General features: G+C 44.5%; 1 long non-coding RNA gene across 1 annotated transcript; it reads left to right on the forward strand.

Moving 5' to 3' along the window:
- The first annotated feature begins 6,493 nt into the window (after positions 1-6,493).
- On the forward strand, positions 6,494-17,986 carry LOC115344815. Its single transcript, XR_003924655.2, has 5 exons — positions 6,494-6,601; positions 10,209-10,376; positions 12,178-12,232; positions 12,658-12,798; positions 17,649-17,986. It is a non-coding gene; the product is annotated as an uncharacterized LOC115344815 (long non-coding RNA).
- Positions 17,987-23,574: the final 5,588 nt, after the last annotated feature.

The following is a 23,574-nucleotide window of genomic DNA, read 5'->3' on the forward strand; positions in this document are numbered from 1 at the left end:
CCATTGGTATTGGCGTAATACGAAGGTCAGTCACTCCATCCCACAGGACCTCTAGTAGAGCTCCCCCACACTGACCTTCCTTGTAATGCTCTATTTCTGTCCATACATTATAAACAGTTACTCAAGGAGTAACACATCTTATTTTCCATGTTTTTTAGCTGTCTTAGTTTCAGGTATTCACAGTAAACACAGCCAAGCTTCCATCAAGGTCAGGAGCCCAGTGAAGACTCTAAAATACAAAGGACAGAGGGATACCAAAAATCTGCAGTTTTGTCTGCTTTGGTGATTTCTATGGCTCACACAAACTTCCACACCTCAAAAGCATAAGCATCTTAAAGGTGGGAGAACACATCTTCAGGGGAAAAAGGCTATAAGTCTTGTTTTAGCTCTCTGTGAGAATACAAATTTCATCCTCATGCACATAAACAGTAGAAAAGACTTTATGTTGAGAGCTAGTTTAACAACTGGAAGAATGCTCCTTCAAAGACTGAGCCATTAAAAGGAGATACATGACCTTAAAACTTAGACAATTTAGAGAAAGTATTTTTCCATTTAATGAACAGCTGGTTGAATGCAGAGAAATATAGTTATTTTTCTTGGAGATGGATTTATAACTACTGATATTTTCATGCTAGTAGTATCTTTGTGCAAATAGGATATGTTTTATGATGTACCATGGTTTTATATACACATTTCATTCTTGTTATTCCTTGAAAATAAAAAACCCGCAGCAAATATAAACAAAAAACATGGAGTGCTATAACACTGGATTTACCTGAAATCCTAGCAATAATGTGTCAGAAGCTTTACCAAAAAAAAACCCCAAAACCAAAAACAAACAAAAAACCACCCCAAAACCCAAAGCCTTAAAATGTAAACCTCTCTCAGCAAAGACACTGACTGAATGCCATAAACCGTCTGAAAGCAGAACACTGAATTTGCATCCAGTCATTCACTGGCATACTTACATCTTTTGGACAAATGCAAAGCTCTCAAATACCATAAAAAATGAAAATGTAATGGCCTCAGCATGCAAAATAAAACCCCAGTGTAAGATAAAATATATTCCAATGACTGCAATTAATTGCAAAGTAGAATAAATCATTATACAAATAATTTATCTGCTTTAAATATCATTAAAAAAGCCATTAACAAGCCAACAGGAAACTGGCAGCTTGACAATTTTATGACACTAAACAGGACTGCAATGGTGTGATTCTGACTTCATTTAAGACAATGACAAACCTTCCATTAACTTTAGTTGGGGAGAACTGAAGTGTCAATAATTTTTCATTTAAAAAAAAAAATCTATTTTTCTTCTGCAATGCAAAGGAAATCATAAACTCTCAGAGGTCTGGATATACTGACATTTGGGCTGGTGAAAGTATGCTTTACATACTTACAGAAATTAGCAGAATAATTTGTTATAGTCAGGCTTGCATTGTTAAATAACTCTTGCATTGCAGAATCCCTTTATGTTAATTTGAAGTTTAACACTTATTTTTTCCTCTGATCAAGAAAGAGTGTTAAAAACCATCATGGTCTTATTGGATGGTTTGAGCCTCTAAAGCTAACAAAAAAGAGAGATGACTTAGGAGAAGCCATTTTGTATTGTTACTTTATCAAGTCTGGTCTTTACAGAGAGCGAAAGGTAATCTCGAGATGAGGGCAGTCAATATTTCTCATGTTTATATAATTTTTGCAGTAGTTTAACAGTTTTGAAAATATCGTGCACAACAGAAGTGTGATTTATGCTGAGGGCAACACCCAAATGAAGGAAGAGAAGAAGAAGGTACCCAGTATCTGAACGAACTATCGGTGCTTGGCAGGCGGACAGTGGGGCAACCTTCTGCTCTGCACTTCAGTGGCAGAGTCAGAAAGCCCAGGGCCCTCGTGGCCCCGTGGGGGGATGACCCATCAGCTCCATTCCTGTTGGAGGAAAGAGCCACAGAGAACTTGAAAAACCAGATGGGAGAACGTTTCTGTTCTGAGCAAAAGGCAGGGAGAGGTTGTAGCTCTGCAAGACAAGGAGTCCCACCTCTTGCCTGAGACCCTCTGCCCATTCACCATGAGCTGGTACCTCAGGATGAAGGCAGAGACATCCTACTTTATCACGCTGTCTCCAGAAACAGGGGCTGGCACACTATGGGCTTCTCGGGGTTTGTCCTGCCACTCTTCGCATGGAGCTGCTCACTGAGATGAAGGAGCCCCAGCCTGCTTTTCCCTTCCCTCTCCTGCTCATCCGCAACTCCAAAATACACCATGACTGGCTCCCTGCCCCATCCTGCACTGTCCCTCCCGCTCCGACCCGACCTCTCTGCAGGGAGAAGGGTTAACAAGGGTCTACAGGGTGATAGCCAGCAAGCAGGAGGGGAGGAGGAGATGGTATTCTGGGGCTGGGAGAGTCAGAAGGGAAGGGGTGCTTCATGAATTATTGTCGTCTCCTGAACTGAGTTTCATTTAGTCCCTAGGACCACAAGCTGCTTTTGAGTAACTGCTAGGTAGTGCTCTCTGCTTGCACATGTCAAACACATGGCCCCTTCCCAACAAGGGCCATGGGCAGAGGTTTATGAGACAGTTGAGCATTGAGGCCCTGTGGTATGCCAACAGATGGGCCGGGATGAACATCTTATGTTGGAGATTGCTCCCCAGAGGCTATTTCTGGCCTCCTCAGGCCTTTTGTGTTGCTGGAGGGCAAGGGAGCTACAACATAAGACAGAATTAGACCTGCTAGGTCTGAATAAGGAAGGTGTTTCTAGCATTTGTGAAGCAAGTGCAAGTCAGCTATTTCAGTATTGGAACGATAATTGTCTTGCAATTTGAGTAATTACCATGTGTGGCAATATATGTGTGCTGTGACAGCATTTTCTAATGCATCCATTAGTGTGCAACTATGCTGTGCAGTAGCAAGGCTTCACCCGTTTCACAGACTTTTTAAAGCTTGTGAATAAAGTTAACTGCATCCTTCAGTTCCTTGCTGAGTTGGGAAGAGATTAGTTACAGCCTTAACTCAGCTCCACCAAGGTGCATCTTCATTCCTCGGAGAAAAATAGCAGGGCTGCCTGCTGCTTTTATGCATTGCAGTCCCTATATGTAGAAAGACTTCAATGCACAACCTTCCTTCTTCACAAAAATGATATTAAAATAAAATGTAACTGTGTTAAGTGACAACAACAGGAAAAATATAGCTCCAGATGCTCCAGGTGCCAAATTCCCATTGAAATTGTCTAGCTGAAACCACTCCTTCACTCGAGTAGTTTGTGCGTGGCCTTTGGTTATGTCAATATATCACCTTTTCAAGAAATCTTCACCCATTCTCAGCAGGTCATTACGACTATCTAAGCTGGTCAGACTTGACTGAAAAAATTGTAAATGTTTAAGTGCTCCCAGTTCTGGGTTCTTTCCCTGTCTGAGATGACGGCTTGTCAGCAGAGCCAAGCCCTGCGCTTTCTCTGCACCCCCCCCACAGCTGAAAATGGTGCTTCTTGTACAAGAAGAATGGACTTTTTTAGTTGGTGTTTTCACTCCGGGGTTGAGTGCAGAGCCCGGAGCTGAACCAGGCAGGTGGGATAACGTGCAGCTGAGGGCAGCGGCCTCTCTCCGGCCGAGGAGCTGCAAGAGGGCGAGAACAGACGCGGGTCCGGAGGGACTCTGCTGCTCACGGTTCATTAATGGGCCTCACAGGCTGGCTGAGCATGAGCACCGCGGTGCTCTGCGGTGGTTATGCAGCTAGTTACAGGCTGGAAGACAGTTTTTGGCATTTATTGGTGCCCTGTGACACCTAAATTATCATAAGGTCAGGGAATTCATTGAACCCGAGCAGCACTTAAGCACTGTTAGACTCATTTGTGGCTATTCAGACCAAACAAGTTTTTCAGAGGGAGGCTATTGGCTCCAGGTAAAACATTAATGCAAAGAGCACAAAAAGAAAGCCAGGCTGTTTTAATAAGCTGTCTTGCTGCTGTAGCAGGGATGGGCAGGAGATTATTCCAAACAAGCGGCTTGCTGTGCCAGCTAAAGGAGTCCCTGGGACGCCGATAGGAGATAATCAACAAGGAGACGCCCGTGCTACATTTTTTTCTGCTGGCTTTCCTCTCTTTCCACCTACTGTGGGTATCTTACTGATCTCAGAGCACTAGGATTCAACAGCCACCTTTTTAATGCTCAGTACCTTGAGGGAAACATGACGCCGAGTTGTTAATAACCTCATCTGCCCACTCTTAACACATCCATTGCTGCTTTCGCTATCCCGGTAGCAGTGGGAACTCAGCAGGGAAAGAAAAAAACAGCCTGATGCAGACCCAAGAAACATACAGCTGCTACTTCTGGAAGGTGATGTTGAAGCCCAGGCTGTTACAGGATCCTCCCTAGGTGGCAGGAGGAGTGACCCGGTCCCTGGGAGATGGCCAGGATTCCCCCTTCTGCCTTGCTACGGGGGCAGAGGGGTCAAGGAGGAGGAGGAGGGAGGGACTCCAAGGGAACAGGCGGTGGAGGTCGAGATCCCTTTCCTCTGAGTCAAGGGACAGCAGCTGTCAGTGCGAAGGTGGAGATATGTAAATGGCAGGCTGGGTTCACTCTCTTCCCAGAGCAACAGCAGCTGAGTCAAAACAAGCACAGCCAGAAACATGAAGCCCTTAACGCCCCCCCTTCCACCTCCCCCCCCTGCACACTCACTTACATATATATACACATCATAATTCATGCTACATCAAAGCAGTGATTACCACAGCTTCCTGGCTGTCTATTTCTGTTTATTTATGGTGCATTACACATTTTAATGCTATTCTCATACAGCGGCTCAGCTGCCACTGTTCTGTATTTGGGTGGGAAAAAAAAAAAACCCAAACAACAAATGGCTGTAACGTACAGTATGTTGTCCCCTGGGAACAAAGGACGAACGAATGCTCAGCACCTTCCAGGGAGCAGCAATTCGGAGATATTAATAGCATGATTCCCCCTTCCCATTTCAATCTAGTTCATGGCTATGCACTTGAGTGGGGGATGGGAGGGGTGACGTGGGGTAGGGTAGAAGGGCCAGAGCTGCTCCCAAAGCCTGGCTGGCTTCAGAGGAGTTCTTACATCATCCTCCGTCTCTGTGATCATGTCTAGCTCTGGGTTGCTTCAAGGTAGGGGATGGAAAGGGGAGGGCAAAGGTTTGACACTGGCCTGAGGAGAACCACCAAACTTGTGTCTTGTTTGAAGCTGGATTTGAGTTAATGGCAAGAGATCAGCTACTAGAAACGCTGCTCGCTGTGAGGTCACAGCTCATTCCCTCTTCTCCCCCTCCTCATAACATAAGAACATGGGGACTTGACTTTATTAATTTATTTAAGGAAATGGCAGTCAGCTGAGACCAAGTTGAGCATGCGAGATTTATTTCTCCTTCCCGTCAACCTTACCATCATTCCCCCTTGAAGCCTGACTTCTCATTACCATTACTCTCCTTGCAAAATGCAAGTCATTTTGTTTATGCCATGGGAAAAATATATAATCTCTTTAAGTGCATCGACAGTATCAACATAAAACAAGTAATACTGAACAGGCAGCAAAACCAGAAGCCATTGTGCCGGCAATCCCTGCTGTGAGTGACACACAGACCGCCGCTGTGCACCTCCTGCTGTACCCTGGTGTGTAGGAGTGACACTTCTAAAAGGCTCTTTTTACATCCCTTAATAATCCAGCCATCCTTGTGAATGCACTGCGGGCACCGTGCTATCAGCTGAGCTTCTGCTGTAATAAACTGCTCTTTTACACGCCCAGTGATAGCTCCCATAAAACATTCTGCAAGTATATCCAGGGTCCCAAAGCCCTTGTTGCATAGGGCAGGGGAAGTGCAGCTATGCCCTTGGTGCCATGCCAGTCTACGTTGGCCCTGAACTAGGAGAAAGAAAGAAATACCATCTTTCACCTATTCTATTCACAGCCTTTTTTCCAATGGGAACCTCAGCTCAGACCAAAGGGTCTGGCAGTTTCTGAGAGGTCTCTGTCCACTGAACGGAAGCAGAAACAACACAAATAACAAACCGCTCTTGATGGGAGCGAGCTTCAGGCACTGTTGTGTGGAGTCACACCTCAACCAGACAGCCAAGGGTGAAGGGTTCCATGCCTCGTCACAAACTTCTTGAGTCACCCAGTCCCTCCTGACACCCTGTTTGCAGAAGCTGTTGCAACATGAAAGGGTAGCCCGAAAGGGCTAAGTCTTGCGTCACTTATTTTTTCAAGCTATTACAGTGACATTTGTGCTCTTAATTTCCGAGCTGCTGAATTTCATTTAATTTCTATGTATCTACATAGATATTTTTATACATATACATATATATACACAATGGCAAGGACAGACTCTAAGCCAAACGTTGACCTCATGCACAGATAAAAAAGGAAGCTCTACTCATGCCGGTAAGATTGCACTGGATTTACAGGGTAAGGAGTGACAGCCAAAGTGTCTGGATGGTATCGTCTACACAGAGTTAAGTTTCCTACACACTCCTTCCCTGCTCTATCCACGTACTGCTGGCAGGGGCCTCACCAAGCCCCTTCCCATGCCCTCAAAGATTTGGAAGTCTTCCCGAAGGAAAGAAGGAGGAAAACCCTCATGTGAAAGGTGGGTTTGGGCAACAGCACTAAGAAGGGGAATTACAACAGAGCTCAAGTGCCAGGGAGCATGATGGGGAAGTCACGATGGGGACTGGGGAGGGAGGCACTGACTGCCACTTCTTGCCAAGCCTGGACTACCCCTGAAGAGGGGAAGTAAAACAGATGCTGACCCCCCTGAGGGAACACAGCTAAGTCTCCCACCTGCCCTCATGGAGGGCTCCGGTCCGGGGGCAGAATCGGGTTTGAACTGGCCCCCGGCAGGTATTGGTTTCATGGGCTGGTTGATCCCAGACAGCATGTGCTAGCCGAGGCGGGACGGTAACACGATCCACACGGAGGGATTTCGTAGGGAGAAAGAAATGCTCCTGCTATGTGGTAGCATTTGTAGCTGGCGGTATTTTTAGCCTCTAAGCTCAGTGCACATGGGCAGCAGCCACAGCCCTGAGGAGGATGTGGTAAGAGCTCCAAGGAAGCTGTTTAGGGCAGCCAGGTCAGTAACATGGGGCTTTAGCGAAAAAAATATAGGTCTTAGGGCTGGGTTTATATGAGAGACAATAATAGTTCACAAGAGCTGGTAGTACGTCTTGGCTCAGAAATTTAGTTGCAGCTGGCCCGTTTCAGAGCTGACCATCAGCCTCATTTTTTTCACTATACGCTTTACTATCTGCAGCTGTAGTTCTCACATCACCAAAAAGTACTGGGCTGGGTTTGCTGTTGCTGTGTTTTTGCAGCCGATCTGTTCCAATTCAACAGAGAAATTAGAAGCATCTTAGGCAGCTCTTTTGTCATTCAAGGTTTTGCTGTCACTGCAAATCAAATAAAAAAATGCCCACTTTGTCCAACCACGTGTTCAGCTTAAAGTCGAGGCGTGTAAGAGATGTTTTTTATTATTTTCGTCCAGTGTTGACAAATCAGGAAAATATCATTCTGATTACAGCAAATGATTTTGGGTTTCTCAGTAGGGTAATTCAGATTAAACTGTTCAACCCAAAATGAAATACAGACCTCATTTTTCAGGTGTTTAGTTCTCTTGTTGAACTTTGTTTCCTTTTAGTTTAAGTCACTTTTAAAATGAAAAATGCCATTTTGAAACAGAAGGTCAAAAAGTTTCATTTGGAAAATGTCAAAACAAAACATTTTGATGGGCTTTTTTGAAGCAGTATTCCATTAAAGACTGCTGAAACAAGAAGTTTCAAACTTCTTAAGATTTTCCCTTGTCCGTACTTTTTTGACAGAAACTCCATTTCAGGAGTTACATCTCCTAAGAAAGTTTCTAATCCTAAAAAGATTGTAAAACAAAAGGAAAGTAGAAGAACAAAATTAGAACATCAGCCCACTTTCACTCAGCTAAGCTGTGGTCTTTCTTGCCACCTGAGTGAACCCCCTGAGAGCAAGGAATAGGGATTAGGTGTCCTTGACAGACACTGTTCTTTTTTGGAGAAAGCAGATAGCTCTCAAGAAGAAACAGGGAACATGAATTCGTGAGAATGGTCGTATTGCTTTGCAGGGCAATCCTGAAATCAGCAGAAAAGTGCTGCATCTAGAAATATTTCTGCCCTTTATCCCCATGACCGATTACACAGGCTTTGCAAACTGCCAATAGCTGTGTAGGCAGCAGCACTCCTGTCACAGGGAAGGTGTTTCCATTTTTGCAGAGATTTGTTTGCTTTGTCGAGACCCTGCCGCATGATACTAGCAACCTCTCAAATCCAGACTTGCAGCGCTTTACCGTAAGCAGTGAAGTAATCTTGGAGTCCTGACTTGGCTATCCATATTCCCCACTCTGTTCATAAAATATTTTGCTGTTTACGGCAGAAAAAAAATAGGTGTATGAACATTATCCTGTAGCTGAGGCCTTTCAGTGAGGAAATTCAGCAGTAGAGATAATTCTTGGTTTTCTGCTATTGGGTCCTCCCTCCTCCCCCTGCTCTGTCCCCGCCTGACACACACACCAGCAGTGATTAAATCAATGGGAATTAATCATATCCTGTGAAAGAAAAGTGGGCCTATAGTTTCCCTTTTCTGTGTGATGGACTAATACAATCAACTTCAGAAATAATTTGTGATTGCTCTTGTCACAGGCTTTTGGCCAAATTAATCACTGTTACATGCAGACAAATCCAGAACCATTCCCTGGACTTCATCTTTCAGCTCCAAGGTGCATGTGATGCATTCCCTGTATGTGGCGTGCATCACAAACAAAACCAGTGAAAAGTCACAGCGATTTCATCTTAGACGATCACAAATTTCTTGCTGACCTGAAAACCTGAGTAAGGACCTGTGTTTTCTATAACTCGGGAAATTTCACAACCTCGGGGAGGGGAAAAAAGGAAATCCAGAACAGCAAGAAACCACTTACAAATTCTTCTGTGATGCAAAAATTGCACTGGTCCAAAACAAATCTCTTCTTCCCAACTTCCTCCAAGAGGTGCTTTCCTTCTTTTCAACCAAATCCTCTTCAGGCGGCCCCGGTGCCCCCTCTACCCTTTCGGTCTGGGTGTTCACGCACCAGCGTCAATAAATGCTGAGAAGTGGCCAGTAAGCAAATCCGTTTTGTCATTAAATTAAGCAAAAGCCATTTTGAGGACCAAGCGTACGCTGCAAATTAACACACTCCTCGGCTAATTACCACTTGCCGTGGGCTGGAGGTAGGGGCAAGGGAGCAGCCGGGGCTGTGCCGTACCCTCTGCCCGGCCGCAGCCAGGGCAGGCAGCCTCACGCCAGTGAGAAGTGTTGGCTTCGGAGGGGGGTTCCCCTGCACCCTTCCTTTTCAGTTCTGCGTACGGAGCCGTGGGATGCCCAGCCAGATCCGCAGGTCACCCCGCTGGGATACGTAAAGCAGACTGGCTTCGCTGCAGGGTGGGTCCCTTTTCCTGAGGCTGTGCTTGCATGGCAGCAGGGCGTGGGTTTGTATTTACTCCCTAAAGCACTCTTGCAGCAGTCACCTCAGCCATGCATCTCATCACAGCGTGATTAGTTATTGAATTAATTACAGTGTGGTGCTGCTAGCTACCTCTCTGAATCGAGTGGGGTGTACGATCAGCTCAGGGGCCTTCTGAGGGGCTGAGCCCTTTAGCATCCTGCTGTGGGCTGCAAGAGAAACACGTCCCTGTCTATTTGCAACTCAGACAGCATACAGTTCTCACTCTTACAGCTATCCCGACTGTAGCTATGTCTTTGTCCTGCAGTCTGGCCAACTTCTTTAGGATTCATTGTCAAGAAGAGGAGGAGGAAAAAACAGATTTTTTTTTAAAAAAAGATCCCAAGAGCAAATGCAAAAGCTGGTAACAAAGAAGATGAGTTCCACTGGGATCCAAGATGTAGGTGTAAGTCAGACATTAAACCCTTTATTTAAGAAAATTAATAAAGTTTTTATTAAATATTAATGAACAAGGCTGGAGTCCATTCTCTCCCTGGAGAGTACTAAGCAAAATTAAATATGTCATTCTTCTCTCTTTAATGTCATTGGTAGGGGTTAGTTTTAAGGTTAATTTTTTGCCACTTGACACGTGGATTTCAGGAGGTTTACACAGTATAATCACAACTGGCATTTCACCATGGTGACAGGTTCCTCACAGAGGCTGCCCACAGAAATGTTCTTTTCCTTTCCTCAGAGGGACCGGGGAAGAGCGTGTCCTCTGGCTGCAAAATATTAGTGCTCAGACTATCAGGGTGCAGTCATGCTCTGCTACCAATGTACTGCATGATCTTCAACAAGTCATTCCATTTTGGAAAAACTGCATAAAATTGCCACCAGGATGTGAGCTCCTCCTCAAAATCAGGTGTGTATGTAGAGTGATGGATTACCTTCAAACCTTGTCTTCCTAGCAGAAAAGCAGCCAAGTGCCAATCCAAAAAGTGGGGGACGGGAAGGGAAGGGAAGGGAAGGGAAGGGAAGGGAAGGGAAGGGAAGGGAAGGGAAGGAATAAGAGAGAAGAAGAGAGGCTCATCTCATCCTTCCCTGTCATAGAATCATGGCACAGTTTAGGCTGGACAGGTCCTTGGAGGTTTCCATTCCAACCCCCCACTCAAAGCTTGCCTAACTTTAAACTTAGAGCTGGTTGCTCAGGCCTGTCTGGTTGAGTTCTGGCTGTCTCCAAGGATGGAGAGTCCACAGCCTTGCTGGGCATCTGCTTTAGTGCTGAACCACTCTCACAGTGATCTTTTTTTCCCTATACTTAGTCACAATTTCACTTACTGTGACTTGATGCAAATGCTGCAACTATCACCTTGCTCTGATGCGGCAGCAGTCCCAGAGAAAGGCAATGAAGTCCCATGCTACGTTACTCTCATCCCTGAACCACCTCCCTAGATGAGGAGAGCACTGGGACACCCACTGTGCCAAAGCATCATGTTTCTGCAGGACCGGATGGTCAGCTGTGACGGTGAAGCCTGGTCCTTCAGAGAGCAGGTAGGGGAATGAGAACAGTCCCGTCCTCTCAGATCAGTCCCGAGAGAGCATCCAAAGGCTCCTCTGCAACAAGGAGCCCGGCGCAGGCAGACTCTGCCCCAGGGTGCCACCAGCTTCCCCAGCCCTTGTGAAAAACCATTGGGCTCCTTGGCTGGAAGTCCCATGGGGAAGACAGCATTATTTCATTTTCAAGGGACTTGAATATTCTGCCTGCCTATGGCCTTTATCAGCCTGAGCTCTTTTTGTAGCCCTGCCATCTAAAGTTATTGTTCACATACTGTAGCTAATTCCTTTTGATGATTTTCACAGCAAATACAGCTTCTCGAATACTTGTTATGCCAACTCTGTGGATGCTGGTTTTGCACATAAGGAAAAAAAAAATACATGGATGGATCGTACATCCATCTGTAGGTAAATTAAAAATGAGAGCTACTCGGCGACTGCTCTTGACGTGCGTAGGCATTTCTGTGTTGTGTTTGTTTTGGCTGACAAAGCAGGAAACTGTGAACATCCTTAAGGTTAAGAAAATGCACATGGACAAGGCATGATATTTTGAAGAGTATCTTGACCCAAACCTGTGATCAAACAAAAAGGAAATAGCATTTGAAAAATAAGTAAAGGATCACTAAGATATTCAGGGCCTTGGAGGGAGAAATCTGCTTTCACTTTTCCTGGCATTTTGCCTGTCAAATTATGAGCTTATTTGTGGTGCTAAATGCTTTGCTTGTGTCTCAGAAAAATGCAGGAACTGCTGGCTTTTTTTCCAATGGAAGGGAGAAGTTGTTAATGATCCCAAAGGTTAAGAAATTGGCACCTTCGGAAGGCAGCACTCCTTTATTTATTCATCAGCTGGGCTCTGTGTGGGCTCCCAACGTGCAGGATTGCCCACTTGACTGCCTGCCTTCCCCAGAGATCTCTCTGCATTTACCTGTGTGTGCACACGGGCGTCAACCTATGTATAAAGGAGGATTAGGTTTGCAGCCAGAGATATAGTAGAGATATACTTGGACCAAAACTATAATGTGCTATAAACAGGGGTCCCAAACCAAACATCTCTGTTGGACCTTTTCTTTGTTTGAGCTAAACCAAGCTCTGAATTGCACTATACATCCAAAGGCTTCAGAGACGTTTAGCTCTGACATAGGCTATGTGTTTACGTCTTTATCTTCTAGATCCATATAGAGGTGATGTGTCCAGGACCACTGATCTCCCGACCCATACTCCTTGGTATGTGAGCAACTAATCCCAGGAGGGTTGGCATAGGGGTGAGAGATGACTGCCCACGGTCCCCCCTACAGAGGACCTTGGGTCTCAGGGTCTTTAATGTCATAGTTTATAGCAAAATGTCATGCAGGCATTTAGCTTCAGAAAGGGCTGTGTGAAACCCGAACTCAGGCACATCCCTGTTAAGCATTTTGCTGTCTTTGAAGCCACAGGATGCCCCAGGGCACATGGAAATGCTCTTTCCAGCTCAGCTTATCAGGACCAGCCCTGATGTTCCTCAAAAAGGGAAGAAGTCTCCTTCTGCTGTGCCTGTGTCACCTCTGTTTTGGCATGCACAAGGCCTAGGGCAGGTGGAAAGGATCAGAAGAAACACAGCTACTTCATGCTTTCTGCCCTGTCTTTAACCTGCTGCTTCTGTTTATCACCAGAGGGGCCTCTCTGAAGCATGGATGTGTGGCAGTGACCCTATGGAGGTGCTTAACCTCAGTCCTTACACCCAAAATGGAGGAGACCCTCTGGATCAGGTCAACCTTTTATCTCCAGTTTTCAGAGACTTTGTTAGAGGACAGGTGAGTGCATCAGCTTAGAAAATCCTATCTATTGAGAGCAGAAGGTATTACCTGCTTAGGCAATTGCTTAGGCAATTAAGTGTAGTGAATTTTCCTCGACACGGATATCTAGAGAAATCAAGAATCAACTCTGCCTGTCTTTCCATTCAAACTTCTCTCCAAGGGAGCACAGGAAGGGAAAAAATTGGAGGAAATTACAATAAACTTCATCCTAAGCATTGTAAGCCTTGCACCCATCCTTCAGCTTGCCCCTTACCTTTTCTGTTTAATTTAAAATATTCATCCTTCAAAGGGAAAAAAGAACTTTAAAAGGAGGTATGGAGCAAACTTGTTAAAAATACAGGTGAAATTTCCCTGCTTGTTTGTGGAACTGAGTACAGGAAATCAAAGTGTTCTGGCAGAGGAAGAAATGCATTTGTTGAGGTATCATGCTGTAGCAGTGCACAGAGGCCTCTAATGAGATCATAGAATCATAGAATCATTTAGGTTGGAAAAGACCTTTAAGATCAGCAAGTCCAACCACTAACCTAGCACTGGCAAGTCCACCAATAAACCATGTCCCTAAGCACCACATCTACATGTCTTTTAAATACCTCCAGGGATAGTGACTCCACCGCTTCCCTGGGCAGTCTGTTCCAATGCTTGACAACCCTTCAGTGAAGAAATTTTTCCTCATATCCAATCTAAACCTCCCCTGGCGCAACTTGGGGCTGTTTCCTCTTGTCCTATCGCTTGTTACTTGGGAGAAGAGACCAACACCCACCTCTCTACAGCCTCCTTTCAGGTGGTTGTAGAGAGCGATAAGGTCTCCCCTCAGCCTCCTTTTCTCCAGACTAAACAGCTCCAGTTCCCTCAGCCATTCCTCATAAGACTTGTGCTCTAGACCCTTCACCAGTTTCATACGCTAAGTAGTCCTTATCTACATTGGAAGCGGTTACTTTACCAGCAGGAAAAGTATCGCACTGAGAGATCAGGCTTCATACCTCAAAGATGGGAGCTGAGCAACTTTGAAAAGTGTGTTTAGTCTGGCTTAGCCGTGTGCCGCAGAGCTGGGATACCAGTGCCGATCTCCTCAGGTGCAGGCCAGCACCTAATTAGATGCTGACTCACACATCCTCTTGCATGTATCACACGTACACCATACACTGGGATGCGGAGTTTGCTATCTGAAAAGCCCCTAGCATTCAGTTTGCGCTAGATAAATAATAATGGCATTAATGGACTAAAATTTTAACATAAAAGACTAACTGTTGTAATTTCTTCTTTGTATGATTCGAGCTAACAGCATCTTCTTTTCTCGAAGGGAGACTGCTTTGAAAGGATCAAGAACAGCTCTGCAAAAGTGGGAGGAAGGGACATTTATATAACAATAAGCCTTTTCCCCCTTAATTTTCTCAGTTGGCTGCACAGTCTTCTCCTGTCTTTTGATGAGATCTCTTAATAAAAACATTAAGAGGATGAGCATAGGCAGCTCCATTTCCAGTAATAGGATGGGTATGAGGCCAATGAGAAAACTTCATTTCATAAAACCTCCCTGCTGAAATCTACCCTACCTCAGCGTTTATCAGCTTCTCTGCTTTATTGTCTATTTATAATGGAAATAGCTCAGCTTCAGCTCTTACTCATCAAGCCATGTGGATGACAATGTCAACTGACACTGGTTTTCATAAGCTAAAAAAGCTGCCCTAGGGTAAGCAGCAGTGAGACCAATCAGATTTTAGTGATTAATATTTCCTGCTTCAGAAAAGATAAAGACACACATACAGTTGAAATTAGACTTCACTGGCAAAGATGACTTGAGAGAATAGCTGGGCAAACATCAGGTTTCTGAATGAAGGACCAGTGGCTCGATTCTTCAGTGGCATTTCCCAGTGCAGAAATGAAGTTTTCTGGTTGTGTTACACAGACAGGCAAGCATTAAAAAATAGAAAAAGGATTTGCCTCCTGTTATCCTGCGACCACATCTATTCCCTTAGCCATTAAAAAAAGAGGCAGGCCTGCCCTCGGTGCTTGCACAGTAAGCGTTTGCACCAACTCCAGCCAAAAAATGTTCCTCTCTCCTTCCAGCTTGGATGTGTTCTTTAGGATTCCTGCAGCGTTCCCAGTGGGGCTCTGAGAAATATCACACTCTCTTATCCAGTTTTTTTATTCCTTTCACTCATTTCGCTTTGCTTGCTTGGCCACCTGAAGGAAATGCTTGCAGTCTTTCAAACTGGGCTCAGAGTTTGGCTGTGAAGGTGTTACATCAGTGCTAAACCAATGCACCATCAAAATGGAGTGATCCAGCTAATGAACAGGCAAACTCCAAATGTTGGGTTCATGCCGATGACTTTGGTATGCTTATGCTGGGTATAACAGAGACTTGCATTGGGTTTACTGTCTCTTCTGTAGTTTTATTTTAGAATATTTACTCTCTAAAGATGTACAAAGAGGAAAGGCTTTTTCTCCTGCCTCAAATTTATCTTGTAATAGGGATCCTACCTGACAACTGGCATAGGGATGAAACATCCCTTTATTCATGAATACAACTCTCTTAAGGCTTTCACAACACTTGCCTTTCCTCAGTCCTTGCAAGAGGAAAAGAGTGAGGAGGAATGCTGTGGCCCTCAGTGTCAGATACGATTGCTAAGGGTCCCCTGCCATTTCTGGTTCAGCAGAGATCTCTCATAAGCCAGACGCAGAAAAGCCTGGGTGGCCATTGCAGTCCGGTGGAAGAACTGGGCCAGCAAAGTTACAGTCTGCTCTTACAGATCACCTTCTGGGGTTTCACACTGTCCCCGTCGGGTCAGATCTTCTCACACAGGAGCCTCATAGCAAGTCAAACATGCACTATGAATATGGAGCATCTCTCATGTTGCTGCTTCCAGGACAGAGGCAGTCAGGAGAAGAGCAGAGCACTGTCAGAGCAAGCTGTGTGCTGTTACCTACTTGTTCTTCACAGACTTTTGGATCCCAAGGTAACTCTGAGCAGCTCTAGGGCTGTAGGACACACTTACCGGCAGCTAACGTGGTCCTTGACAGGATGCTGAGGCTTTCTGAGCCAGAACTTCCTAATAAAAAAGAAAGCAAAGTCCAGCGGAAGAGGCTTGGAAACAAAGAAGCCTTTGACAGGGGAGTGAACAAGAACAAGCAAGACACAGCCCAGGTGGCAGAGGAGGAGAAAGAATCCCACTAAATAAGGAAAACTCAGGGAGTCAGAAACAGGTCTGCCAGAACAGAAGGAAAGAGAGACCAAGCTTAGAAACAGGAAAAAAGAAGTCACTAAAAGCAGAGAACAAAGCATTAGGAGCCAAAAGGGGCTGAGTAGGGCACTGAGATCAAAGAAATTGCTTTATGGAAGTTGAAAGCACAAGTGAAATATAAAAGCCATGGAGACACTCCATCCCAGGTAAATCCACAGCTAAGGTTTTGAGGTTTCACAACAGAGGGTGTAAAATGCTTGACCTGGTTATCTAAAAAGGAAAAAAATCTCAATCACTGTCTTTTTCCAGAAGAAATCCTGCCTATCAGTTTGAAATACAAGACTAGTACTGTGTTTTTTTAATCCTTTCTGAGTTTGTGCTGTTTTTTCCCTGGCATCCTATCATGACCAAATTTGATGGTGATCCCTCAGTATTGCACATTTTGGTGTGTAGATAGCCCAATGGAGTGAGAGAATGAAATCACATTGCATCTAGTCGAGGCATACAGTTGCTTGGAGTATTTACGGTGCTCTGAGAGGAAGGAGATGATTATAGAGGGATTACATCATACAGACAAATGCAGCAAATGAATATATTAAGGGACAAATTTTAAGTCCGTGTCACAGGTCGTGGCTTTCAAAAGTGCTTCGTCTGCATTTGGGCATGTAAAAAAATGGTCAGATTTTTTATATGTATCAAAACTTATTTCCAGAATGAGATTAAATGTTCATTTGGGGGTGGTAAAGGTTTATGGTGAATCCTGAAGGTCACTGTAAATTAGAAAGCTGGGTTCCTTTTCTCTCCATCGTATGCTCTTAGTCCTTCTAATTTATACTCCCTCCCCACAAGGGATTAGCAAATAAATTCATTTTATTTAAATGGGTTGTCAAAATACAACACCGTCAGCTTCAGCTCATGTGTTTCAGCTCAAAAGCAGAAGCAGTCCATGCCGAGAGAAAGTCGCACTGCCAGTAGATCAGAGCTTTCAGTCAGGGCCATGGGGGTAGCTTTGATGACTTTACAGTTAGTTCATGATTAATAAACACCTTTTGTAAAATGACGCTCCTGCATCCCCGCTCTCCCCTCTGCCTGCTACCTGGGGGCTCTGCCATTCTGATGTGTGACTGCTCTCGCAGTTCATCTGCGTTAGGGGAAAAGAGAGTATTTTGGGGAGTGGGTGATGTATGCGCGCCCATGTGTGTGCACATACAACGCACAGCTTGTGAGCCTCCATCCTCTGAAAACAGCTTTTCATTCTTGTCAGGACAAACCCACAGCGAAGTTCAGAAGTCATTGCTGTTAGACAGGAAAAGGGCCAGTTCAAATCTGTCACTCCATCAGAGCATGGTATTCCCCCCTGGTAAAGGTCACTTGGAGAGAAGATATGAAAGTGATTCAATACTTGAACTTACCCAAAAAGCCAAGCAACTTATTTACTATGCAGTGACCCTGTAGTGACCTCATCCACAACATATGCAGCTCCCACAGGCATTGGTTGGTGTCATGAGTACAGATCAAGAAAACAGTATTGCTGTGCTAGGGGAATACATCAAGTACATCTCTGTGGTTTAGTTTTACAAAACCTGTATGCATCTTTCAATCACTTTTTATAAAAATTAGTGAAGTATTGAGTAGAACTTTGAAAGATGTGTTTTTATTTTCATCCAGGTGTTTCTAATGGTATTTCTCAAGGCACAGCAAGCAAGACACATATTCCAAAGACACAAAAGAGTTGTTCAAGCTGTGCCATCTTTTACCTTGAACAGGAATGTTCACAGTGATGCTCTGAAATAAATTCCACTCTGAGTGATTATTTCCTTAAAAGTGAGGAATAAGCAATATTTTTTTTTCTTTTTCAAAACACTGGAGGCCAAAGGGATAAGGTAGAACTTTTCTTGCACTGAAGTTGATTTTATTAGTTCTCAAGTAAGCAACTAGTTCAGAAAGTAAAGAAGAAAATTGATGATCCACATCTTTCAAAGGCACACCACGGTTCTCGGCGTTGCAGGACCACTGTATGAATCAGTGTTTTGTGTCACCACTTATACACAGCTGTGCTGTCACTGTGCAGAATTTTTCTGAGCATCAACATCCAAATCCGGATTAAAAGGGAAACCCAAACAATTTCATCTACTTCCCTCATGATTCACCTGCTTCCTTGTCACCATCATGCCTGCAGCACAGGGACAGAGAAGGAGAGCAAAAAGTAAAAACAACAACCCCAAAATATGAAAAGCTGAGGCTGTTTCACAGATAGAAATCAAAAGGTCTTGCTTGACTCTGGGGTTTCTAATGTGATTTTTTAAAAATTACATTCCCTGGTTTCCCCCAAACCAAGTTTGTATTTCTAGTATAAAACGGCCAAACTGCCTGACTGATATAAAAAGCTATTTTCTTTCTTCCCCCTCCGCTTCCCCACCCCCCCATCAATCGACAGCACTTGCCTCCGGTGCCTCAACAGTAGCTATGACTGTGTCTTAATGAAAAAAGATGTATAAAATATTACCATAACCTCAGAGGCATGAGTAAAGCCCTTATTAGAATTCGGGACCTACAGCTGTAAGGGGGGGGCTCGGCCGGCAGATAAAGTTAACTATTGTTAGCTCACAAGTGGCTCAGACTTCCTGGCAACTGCAGTGAATTACTCAGCCCTTTATGCAGGGTTTCAGAAACAGTTCACTGTTTCACAACAAAAAAGGCATTCAGGCCGGCAAAGATGGTCTCCCAGGGCTCTAGAAAGCTAGCTTTAAGACAGTGAATGGACACTGGAGCCTCCGAAGTGAATGACCACTGTGGGAAAGGGTGGTGATGTCAGCTTGAATGCATTTCCAATGGTTTTGTCCCACTTTTCATTGCTTTTGCGCTCTCCCTCGCTCTCTTTCTCTGCCCCAAGCTGTCCCCTTCCTGTTCTTTTCAGGCCATTATTTTAAAAGTTTAGAGCTCGCAGCCACACGGAGGGGAGGGCCCACTGCGGCATTGCTGCCATGGCAATGCGTCTCTGCACTTTTGTTTGCATATAAAAAATATTGGGGGGGTATGGGCAGGGGGAGCTGAAAAGAAGATGAAAAAGTGAGAGGTGGAGGGACAGGAGAAGAGGGAGTGTCAGCGTCCTGCGGCTTTTTGCTGGGGCTACAAGCCTGGAAAGGAAAACTGGGGGCACCAGGAGGGGAACTGATGAAAGCAGCAGGGATTTGGGGTCCTTTGAAAAACAAATTTGTAATCCTTCACACTGCACATGTTTGAAAGGATCGGCACTTTTGAAGGCCTAGAGAAGAATCGGAATAATGTTCTTAGCTAAGCCCTCAGAAAGAACAGAGCCGTGCTTTGGAAAACATACCCAATTACATAAGTTTATCAAAAGCTTTCAAAGGCTCCTCTGTCCTCGACCAAAAGGGAAAAAAAAATAGCGGAGGGGTGAAAGAGGGAGAAGGCTCCTAAGTGCATTTACCCATGGTAGCAGGCAAACAGCAGCTAAGCTGACATATTCCAAACCGGTGTGGCCCATCATCCCAGGCCTCCCCATGTCAGCAATGTGCAGGCTTCAAGCAACAAGCCCTGGAAAGCGTCTTTGCAAAAACCAGCTGGACGTGTAAGTAACAAGGGAATATGGAGCGAGGTGCTCGATACGTACTTGCTCCTTGTAAATAAAACCATGACTCCCCTGTCCAGCAAGCCCACTTGGTTTGCTTCCTGCTTTCTGTGAATTACTTGGTATTCATACGGATAAATGTATGCAGGCTTGGCTAAGCCTGTCCTCAGGCAAAATTATAAGATAACAGCATTGCGCAGAGAGCGAGCATTACAGCTTAGCCCACACTAAGTTCCCAGTGTGCTGGGGGTTTTGACGCTAATGTGTCTAAGAATGCAGATGTACGTGCTGCATGCACAAGCGCGTCTTAGCAGCAATACCCTCGCGGAGGCTTTCCTGCCCTCTGCCTGAGCTGCAACCCCATTTCGCTAAGACTATCTTTACAGGCAAAAAAAGTAGCTTTTGCTGATGGATAATTAACACCAATTCGCAATCCCGCTGCAGAAATACCAGCAGAGACCAAGACAGCCTTATTGTGCCGTAAAATAGGTGAGGAGAGACTGCTGGCTTCACCTAAACTGTCTTTATATTGGTGCTTTCTGTTACCCCCCCCAGACAGGCAATATGCTTGTGTAGCCAGAGGTAAATGTGCTTTAGTTTTGCCATAAGGTAAATTCACTAAGATCAGCCCTGTACCCCATGTGAGGCTGACTTCAGTGAGTTTTCCTCTGGTAAAACTTAAGAGCCTTGTCTTCACTGTGTTTTTATTGTGAAATAACTCTTGGATATGATGAGAGACACGGCTTTTTGTGCTTAAAAAGGAAAGGCCTGTGGCTACCTTGTACTAAACACAGGCTCCCTGTCTCCAGACAGGATTTAGCAGTGAGGTACCTTGACCACGTTAGTTTTTGTCTGGATAAAACCAAACCAAACCTTTATGCCAGAGCTTAAGAGGGCAAACACAAACCCTGCCTTCTTAAAAACTATTGACACTCACTGAACCACCTGCAGCCAGCCTCACAGTATGAAACTCACTTTTTGAGCTGGTGAGGAGACCTGTGCTCCTGAGGTGCTTCTGAAAGTTCCTGTCATAAAGATGAACCACTAAGGATATTTCTAACCAGTCTTATCAGATAAAGCAAGGAGACATTTATTTCCCTGAGGCAGTTTTTCCTTCTCATTCTTTTCCTTAAAAAGACTGGCAATACCATATCTTGTTCTGCTTGGCTTTAGCAGGGGACCTCAGATCTTGTCAATGCAGTAAAATCCCAAGACCAAGGAAAGCATACAAGGCTGTGGTTTCATGACTGGTTTAGGCCAGCCTGAAATTAAGCTACCACCAAAGGGACACTCAGCCCTGGACACACATTGTGCCCTTGCTTGCAAAGGGCAAGCCTATGTTTTCTGATGGCAGGACAATCTCTGATGAACTTATGCTGACTGTGAAACCCTCTTTTAGCTGTCTTTTGCTTCCTGGGCTAGTGCAGGCTGGTGTGAATAACATTAATATGAACATTCCAGTTCATTATAAATTAATTTGCTGGCTTCAGTAAACTTGCACGGTGCCAATAGGAAAGTTCCTTTACACGGATTTCAGTCAAAATAAAAGCAGCAGGACTTATAATTAATATAGTTGTTTCAGTATCATCAATCATGTAGACATGCCCACTGAGAATGTATGTGGTCCCTCTGTCTCCACAACTGCAGGGACTGAGGTGGTAACTCCTTGATACTGGTGCCATTTACCTAAATTGTTAATGCCCTGAAGATAAATAGGTGTTAAGAAAAACACCAGAATTTTAAACTGCCTGCCTGAGGTGTTTTCTCTCTTCAGCTTCCTTCCACCTGGGTCTTCTGACTTCACCATTTCATTAGTACTTTTCTTGCCCACAATAGGCTTGAATGACCAATATAAAAAGGATTTGTCAATGTAAAGAGTTGAAAAATGAAAATACTTTTCAGGCCGTCTTTATATACTGAAAAAAAAAAAAAACAGAAGGGCACAACTCTATTTTCCCAGTCACCTCTAATTCCCATCCTGGCTCTAAGCAAGTCTAATCGGTCTGCAGTCAAGCACTGCAGAGCCCTAAAGGCCCCAGCATGAGGTGAAGCAAGCAGAGCCCATGTGGGAAGGGGTACTCTTTCTTGGGTAGAAATGGCCCTGAGTTGAAGCTTCCCAGGAAAGATCCCCTACAAAAAAACATTGTTTCTACAAATCCTTACAGAGAAATATTTTGCTGTGTTTAGAAGGCCTGCAAAAACCTGCAGGACAGAAAGTCCTGTCTTCTGTCAGCTCTGCTTGAAGGTTGTCTAAACGTTGGACTGCCCTGTCTGGCACCAGGCTCTTAGTAAGCAACCAGCATCACCATTTTCTTTCGCTTGTCACAGAAAAGCTCATACCATTACGAAGTTCCAGTTATTTAAGATATTGGTCTAAGAAAGAAGGGATGTATCAGCTAAATTTGAACCAGCTCAGGGAAATAGCCCCCAAAGTTTGAGTTGGATAAAAATCATAGGAAATAAACAGCTATGAAGGCAGAAGGCCAAAACAAGATTTAAAAGGCTTTTGAACTCTATCCAGACAAGATCAGGGGAAATTAAAATGATTTTCTAAGAGCTGGCTCCTGGCAGGTATATTTTAAAGTAGTCTCTCCTGAAACCTTCCCTTCTGTGCTTCAATCTCTCACAGCTTTGCTGTGACTATGGTTAATTACATTCTGGAAACAAAATCTTTAGGAATATAATCTACTTTTTTTCTTTATATAATATTCCTATCACCTTGTGTCTCAGTTCTCCACAGACACTGATAAGTTTCTCCTGTCTCCCTCCCTTCCTTTGCCCTCCATGAGCTGAGGAAGTAGACTTTCCCAATTTTCTAGTGGGAGGGAGCTGTGAAAATCTCACTCTGGCAAAGATTAGAACTCTGCCTGTTGTCTGCAGCCACCTTCAATTACAGAGGGCTTTCCTCCTCTCTCCTTCCCTTCCTGGCTTTGGCCATGGTGGAAAAGTTGGGCTTGCCCTCTAAGCCCTTTCTCCTTCCCTTTCTCATTCTTTATCCGCCACACAGCACTGTAGCTGATACTTCTTTTCCCCTCTGTCCATGTTGCCATCTTTTATCCCTCCAATTCCATCAGCCTCTAATTTTAGCTATAGATTCTCTTGGTTCTTTTCATCACAATCATCTTGCAGCCCATCTACATTAATAGTTCATCTGCTTCTCCTGCTCTCCCCCTTGTCTTTGGTTCCCTTCCTTCCACTGACATGGTCCTTTGCGCAGCAAGAGCAGGGGCAGTGCAAGTGTGTTATCAAATGGAGACCAATGTGTCCAAGATCCATCAGTAGCTGTCATTTCCACATTGCCTAACATGGTCGTCCTCAAATATTTAATGCTGCCACAGCAACTGCAACAGCTGGGAAGGATTTTATGAGTAGTAGGAGAAGAGGATTCAATGTGGAGACTAACTGTGATAAGTGGCATACTGGGACCAAGGGAAAAGAGGGAAGAAAGGGACTCTGGCCATTTTGCTACCTTGGCTTTCCCAGATTTCATTTCTACCAGCGTACATGACCTTGCCAATTCCTCTCTAGAGAAAATTATCAAGGTATACCTTGAATTTTTTCTTCCTATTTATTGGCCTTGTCTTCCATCTTCCTCACCTGTAACTCTTTTCTCTCATTTCATCTGCAAACGTTTCTTGTCTGCTCTCTTGTCTGAGCACACCACCTGCCCCAGATGCTTCTCTCCATGACATGAAATCTTATATGATCTCCCTATAGCTTACCCTTCAGCATCATAGTGTCCTCTGACTCTTCTCTCACAGTAAGTCTTATCTTAGGAAAAAAAAAAGAAAAAAAAAATCTTGACTCTGCTTCTCCAACCCCCCACCCTCCCATTCTCCTCCTTTTCACCTTCAGCTTTATTCAATATGCTGCTTGCGTCAAAGCTTGAAGTCCTTTCCTCCATTTCTACCCTAGACTCTTTCCAATACCTCTCCTAGCAGTCCACATTAAAAAAAAGGACTTTAGAGATCTCATAAATGTCAAAGATTTCACCCTTCTCGATCT

The sequence above is a fragment of the Aquila chrysaetos genome, chromosome 8 (genome assembly GCF_900496995.4).
Source record: "Aquila chrysaetos chrysaetos chromosome 8, bAquChr1.4, whole genome shotgun sequence".
Lineage (NCBI taxonomy): Eukaryota > Metazoa > Chordata > Aves > Accipitriformes > Accipitridae > Aquila > Aquila chrysaetos.